General features: G+C 33.6%; 1 non-coding gene across 1 annotated transcript; it reads right to left on the reverse strand.

Annotated features, from left to right (window-relative positions):
* Positions 1-4557: 4557 nt before the first annotated feature.
* On the reverse strand, positions 4558-4647 carry Trnaf-gaa (transfer RNA phenylalanine (anticodon GAA)). The gene is given in 2 exon segments: positions 4558-4593; positions 4611-4647. It is a non-coding gene; the product is annotated as a tRNA-Phe (tRNA).
* Positions 4648-7562: the final 2915 nt, after the last annotated feature.

Consider the following 7562-nt stretch of genomic DNA (forward strand, 5'->3'; position numbering starts at 1 on the left):
TGAGCGATTTTGACCCATATATTTGACCTTTGACCTTAAAGGATGACCTTGACCTTGACCTTTTACCACTCAAAATGTGCAGCTCCATGAGATACATATGCATGCCAAATATCAAGTTGCTATCTTCAATATTGCAAAAGTTATTGCAAATGTTAAAGTTGGCGCAAACCAACAGACCAACCAACCAACAGACCAACAGACAGGGCAAAAACAATATGTCCCCCACTACTATAGTGGGGGACATAATAAATCTGCGAGCAATACTTTTTACTCACGAATTAGGTAGTCATAAAGACAGCGCTGTTGACCCTGTTTTGTTGTTGATGCATTACTTGTTACCCTAGCAATGCACATGGTGTCAACCTTTCTCTGTAGCTGTTTTATCCAGCTTTAACCTTTAAAGGGATCTTTTCACGCTTTGGTAAATTGACAAAATTGAAAAAAGTTGTTTCATATTCGCAAATTTTCGTTTTAGTTATGATATTTGTGAGGAAACAGTAATACTGAACATTTACCATGGTCTAATATAGCCATTATATGCATCTTTTGACGATTTTAAAACCTAAAAATTATAAAGCGTTGCAACGCGAAACGATTGAATAATTTGGAGAGTTCTGTTTTTGTCGTTAAATTTTGTGAAACTACGAAGATTGCTTATATTAGGTATAAAATATGTCAAGTATGTATAATCGGCGGAATAGCTCAGTAGGCTAAAGCGTTTTTACTTCAGGACTTTGGCAGGACTCCAGGGGTCACTGGTTCGAAACCTGGACCGGGCAATGTTCTTTTCCTTTTTTCAATTTTATTCTTGATTTTTTACTGGAGCTTTTACGATCCATTGTTTACATTTATCGATATAAAGCATTTAATGAATAAGTTAAAAAATGCCAAAATCTGTGAAAAGGCCCCTTTAATGACCTTTACATAACGCCAGCAGACATAAATGAATATACTCGAATATTTCATAGGCTGATTCGAAATAAATCTTCTGTACTTTGGCTACGTCGCCGTATCTGTACACAGCGAAATGAATGCAACACTTTTCAATTTAGGGAATTCCGGACTAAACTCGGCATTTTCAAACGACACATAGAAACAAATTGTGTCTCGCAGAATTTCAGGGTCTGTACTCGGTCACTATATAGTGAGCGGATGACATAATTGACTATCGATAAACACAGTTTAGCTTTCAAAATGAGAAAACAAAACCACCGAAATAGTATAGTGTCACAATAAGATAAAACTCATTTAATTATCTAACCACAAATGTTTGCCGTACTCGGTCAGCACGTCTGGAAATCGTTTCTGATCGCCTGAATATTCTTCCCTTTTTTGCCAGTTTGCTATATTTAAAATTCAATTTCATATCAAAAAGCATTGTGCTAAATTGTGCATGCATTTTACAATGCGTAATGGGATTTTTTAAACCCGCGTCATACGAAAATGGGTATTATGCCATATGCGCCCATCATAGCTATAGCTCATTCAGTCTGCGCATCTCTCAGTCTGGTCAGGAGATACATAATGAGACCATACAACCTTGGGTGATATTATAGCGGACAGCACCCCTGACCAGACTGCGCAAATGCACAGGCTGGGATTGAGCTACGCTCGATGTCAAGTAGGTCAAGCGAGTTGAGTATCGTGTTATTTCTTAAAAGTTGACCCAGCATTTGTAAAAATGTTGCAAGACATGTACATTTCCAGAAAGGAAATTCATTTCTGCGTTGAATAAGACCAAGAGCGTGAAAATCGCTGCAAAATTAATGACGTAATGGCTGTTCAAAGCGATGCAACCTGTTTTGGGGTGATTTTGAGTTGAATACCTTGGTAGAATGTAGAAAAAAAACATGGTTACATTCCTTGTTGGCTATTTGAAAGAAAAAAACAAATGAGTAAAAGTAGTACAAATACACAGATTTAAGCTGACGAGACACAATGTTAGTTTTGCCTGTTCATAAGCTAGGGCAATATTGTTACTTAAAGCTTCCAGGGACGAGCCCATAGAGCTGTTACATTAAAAATGTCATTTGTGGGTGACATACACTTCAAATTATATAAGGTGAATATTTTATAACAAGTGATTAAATTTTTTCCGATTAGATCACACACACAGGCAATAAATATATGGTTTAAGTAAACATTGATGTCTGTGATGCCCTAAAAAACAATCAATCAACCTTAAAAGTATTTACCTAATAACGTACTGAAAGTATCAATAAACCACACACAATTTACAATAACAGATAAATCACATAAACACATAAATAAAAGATAGTTGGCAATATTTACTTAAACTTATTTAAAGATTAAAGTTACACATGTTGTTCTGATTAACTGTTTACATAAGCAACTTCAGGAGGCAACTAAACACAGTCTTTTATTTCATGTAATTGAGAATAAAGCATTTATATTATTTGCCAAAAAGGTTGCACATTCATCAAAGCTCGAAGTGAATTTAATAAATTATATAATATTATATAAAAATAATATGGTATCTAGATTCGTAATAAGATTTTTCTAAAATCTGACCTGATGATCTATTTAAGACGCTCATGACCTAGAAAAATTTGATCAAAATGTGGCCTTTGGAGTAGTCATGAGCTTAAAGTTGACGACTCATACCACACGACGCCGGATACAGGGTGATCACAATAGTTAATTTTGAGCACCACGTGTTCAACAACATTATCATCTTCAAGAACAACACCAAAAACTACATAGTAATACCAATATTACTTCTTACACCAAGTAAGTATGTCAATAAGATCTTATAATAATCTTATAATAATCTAAGTTTACTCGAACTGCGTAATTTCAATATAAAATATCACACTTTCTACCGAATTCAAAAGGTAATCGTCTGCATTTACTATTCCCTATAAACCGTTGCAAACAATTTTACAACAACAAACCAAAGCAAATGCATTATGAAATATGGACATGGCACATGTTCTTAAAAGGAAACGCAGTTCATGGTATCTGAGTGGACATGACATTGTGAGAATATGTATACAATAACGTCTATAAATTGACATTTGAATTAGATAAGGGTAATCAAACCTTAACTTTATCTCATGCCAAATTATCAGGTATAGTTTAGAGAAAAGCGTATGAAATTGGGGGTGGCTGCAAATTATACAAAAACACAAAATGATGTTGTTCGGTGATTGGCGTAGTGGGACATTGCATTTGATAAGTCGCATAGTTTATTCAACCGACATTTGGAGAATTCGGATATGAGTCTTGTTCGAGCCTTTTTATCCCATTGTCATGAGTGCCCTTCAATAACATATATTTATACAAGATAAGTATTGATGCAAAGCATCAAAGGGCGTTGGGAATTTCAGTGTAAAAAGGCACTCAATGAAGTTACATGAAACGATTTGATTTTTTTTCTACTGTGAATATTAATATATTGGCCGATTATTTTAAACAAAATAGAAAAAGATACTGGTATAACCATTATCTATGATTTTGTGTTATAACCCCCAAATTACCATTATTTATGATGTTCTGTTATAACCCCCAAATAACCATTATCTATGAATTTGTGTTGTAACCCCAAATATTTCATAGTTCATTTTATTTACATTGGTTTCCTTATTTTACTGGCATCCGTGTGCAGTTTTCATTAATGGAACAGAACTGTGTAGGTTTTAAAAAATCTGCTTCATCTTGTAAGCGTAATTTCATATTTTTCTCAACTTCAAGGGGAGATGATTCTGAACTTATTCTTACGTTGCTGATTTACGATAGGGGTTGAGTACTCATTGATATGAAAACACTGTAAAAGTTTGGAAAAAAATTAAATGAAAACTGTAAATGGCATAAAGAAGCTGCATTTCACAATACTTAGAAATTCAGTAAAAGATCATTATAGATTTATTGCTCCGATATTCATCATTTTCAATAGGGTTCGAGTAATACTGATATAAAAACACTTAACAAGTTTGGAAAGATTCAGACGAAAGTTGTGAAATCTTTTAAACAAGTGGAAATTGTTTGTTTTGTCAAATTTAATAGAAAAAATTCTGGACTTATTGTCCCGATATTTCTCATTTTAAATGAGGTAAAAATGCTCATTGATATGAAGACACTGTAAGTTTGGAAAGAATCTGATGCAAAATGTTGACATAATCACCTAACCAAGCAGTTTTTCACTTTTATTTTTAAATTCAAAGAGACATAATTCTGGATAAGCGGCTGCCTCCTTTATCGCAACTCATTGTTATAATCAATAATACGTGTCGCGCTTCGCGCTCTATATGTGGTAGGGATAGTACTTAGGGCCTATGATAGACAACCATAAAAATACATGGATAATAGATGTGTTGTTTGCATTTATTTGTTAATATAAAAACACGTGTATTTTAATAAGATATTTAAGTGATGTAAGAAATTTTAATTAACGTTGTCACCCCGTTGCATCCATTAATTTTAATAAAAATGTCCAATTGTAGTAAAATAGATTTTAAAATGTCTACATAAAATAAAGCTTGCTTATATTAATTAACCTGAGTGAAAAAATTGTCAGCCGCCGAACTGTTCCGTTCGTGCCGGAACCCGGGATTGAACCGGGGGCCTTTAGATGACTGTTGCGTAAACAACTTCAGTCTAACGCTCTCCCAACTGAGCTATTCCGGCTGACATTCACTTATGTACTGCTATTTGGTGAAGTTGTGTATAGCGATCGTTATTATATGTCTATTAATAAACTAATACATTGTACGTTTTCGTACCACTACGCCTTCCAATAAACTTGCTTGCGCGATAGGTCGTAAAATATCGTACTACATTGATTCTCCTCTAAATAAGCAAATTAGAAAAACCACAAAATAAATATGTTTTGATTATGTTTTGTTTTTTTACAAAACATCATTTGTTTTTATACAAAACCAGAAAGTTTCGCGTATTTGCCCAGTCCCTGTGATCTTTCCCCTGTGATCAGTTGTGGATCAGTTATTAATTAAAACAATTAGCTTTGCATTATTGGCAATAAATGTTGTAATAAATGTAATAGGCACAAATGCAGTACTTATTTACACTAATTTACACAAAAAATCACCACTATGCAATATATTCTTAAAACAAAAATATATACATTGATCCGTAAAATAAATTCTCCTCCCATAAGCGAAAACAAATGCATTACATACTAGTCGCCGCACTGCAGTGCGACGCCAATAACATGCCATAAACAACTCGTTTTATAAAATAAGAACATTTTGCTCTAAGTATTTGCTAAAACACTTATCGAAGTAGGCTAAAGCTCGTCGAACGCGCTTAACATTTTGATTAAGTTTGTTTTGGAGACACGTAAATTGTTTAACGATGAGTTTGGCAAATGTCAGATAACAAATTTATTTCAGCTTGTATTTCACAATCTTTATCGGGATGTAAGATAATGTCAAAGTCAATGCGGACTGTTTAAGAAGGAAAATACTTCTTCAAAGAAAATATTCGTAAATCTACTCATGCGCTATTAAGCGTTTATGTATCTTAAATTGCATTCACATTCGCATGATTAAAAATTTAAATGTTTTGTACAAGCAATGGGAACATTGTGTATGAAGTTCGGTATGGATTTGAACCTGTTAAAACCCTCAATGCTCTGCATACAGCACTCTATGGCGTTGACCTAAGTTTCAAATATGTTGTATCTTTATCTTTTGCTGTATGAATTGTCATGTTTTGCAAATAAGGAAACTGCTTACTTTAATAAAATACTAGCGGATGGTGACATAGTGTATTTTCCTGATAATGATTCTGTAGATTCAGTTTTCATATATTATATGTGTTCGTTTGAATATTAACTTGTCATAAATACGTATAAACTTTTTATATCACATACAATTTCGATGCGATTTAAAGATTATGGCTAATGGTAACAGCTGTTTCTGAAGTTCTTTAAAAGTTCGAACAATATGCTTTAATTGCAAGTGGCATACCCAGAATGGAACTTAAGCACACATTTGCAGCAGTTTTATAGTATGTAACTAACACTTTACACAACCTTCTAAATTAAATTTGGTTTTAAAGACAGTCAACGTTAATGGTGAAACTTGCATCAGACTTTCTGAGCACTCTTGAAATACTGAAACCCCATTCCAGTGCATGCACAATTGCTCGTGGAACTTACTTGGTTTGCTGTGCAACAGTCGATTGTTACATGGACCTCTCTTAAGGTTATTGTCGTAGAACATAATATTGACCAAACATGTGTTACAGATAATATGTTTGTATGAATAATGCAGGATGACAAACACAAGTATAAGAGCGAAGCCTGTATGTATAAACAGTTAAACACTCTGTCTTGAACTATGATTAGCCTGGCATACAGTTTGCAATAAGATAACAAACAAAAATGATTTCGGACGTGATGGTCAGCGTACAGTAATTCCTTTTTACATAAAATGAGTATATACACACATCACAAGATCTTTTTGCGAGCAAAGGTATGCTAAATAATGTTGGGATCAAGTTTAATACGACAAGCCTAGTGACTAATAGCTGGGCTTAACTAAAACCAACGCGAATAAATGTTCAAGTTCAATTTTTATTTTCTGGCAATGCAATTTTATTGCATTATGTGTGTTTCAATATATGTATTCACTGTTTTTACTCAGTGATGTAGATCTAGGTTTCTCAATATTACCAACGTATATCAATTTTAAAATTACTGTACCGAAGATGTGAAATAAAAGTTGCGTAGGTGTTGTTAACTAATGGATGAAACTTTTTTGTATGAGAACATCTCATCTATTCATACTACTCTATATGACACAACACATGACACAGAATGCATTCAACAACAAATATTGTGCCGGATACAGGGATCATTCTACCCTTAAAAGGAGCCCATAAGGAATGTTACATAATGGAAGCTCTGTGCAATTGTACAACAAAATGAACTAATAACAATGGAATAAAAATATTATTACCTCAGAGATTCGTTTTCTGCCATTTCTAGTATATTGATATTGTTCCAGAAATACTTATAAAGAAAGAAAGAATGCAATGTAGCCTGCATAAGTTGCTATTAACCGAGAAACGGGCAAAGTTAACATAAAGATAGCTGCCGTTGCTTCTGCAGCTGAATTGCATCGAGAAATTGAGGTAAGCAACCAACAAATTAATAATAGAAATTCACAATAGCCACTAGGGTGTAACAATATGGTATAGCAAATCTTGGGTAAATTGAGCACACTGATCATGTTAAACACAACACTAATTGTCCTTGTTTGTGGAGTTTAAAACACAGAGTGAAGTTATGTTTCCATACTGTGAAACTTGTTTCTCGTAAAATATGCGCATGGTTGGTCGTAACTTTGTACGCACTATGTGCATCATTTTTATCAATTTTAAAATGCTTATCCACTAGGTTTGATATGTAAACACTTATGTTAAACCTCAAAAGAATATGCTCGTATTGCACGTATACTTATTTGGAAGTGAAAGTAGAAACTTTACGACAAAGCAAGTACGCGAATTTTATTGCATACACACATATATAAAGGCAGTGTTTTATTTGTTGGATGTTCATACAATGTGAATGTCAT

Source organism: Dreissena polymorpha, chromosome 5 (genome assembly GCF_020536995.1).
Source record: "Dreissena polymorpha isolate Duluth1 chromosome 5, UMN_Dpol_1.0, whole genome shotgun sequence".
Lineage (NCBI taxonomy): Eukaryota > Metazoa > Mollusca > Bivalvia > Myida > Dreissenidae > Dreissena > Dreissena polymorpha.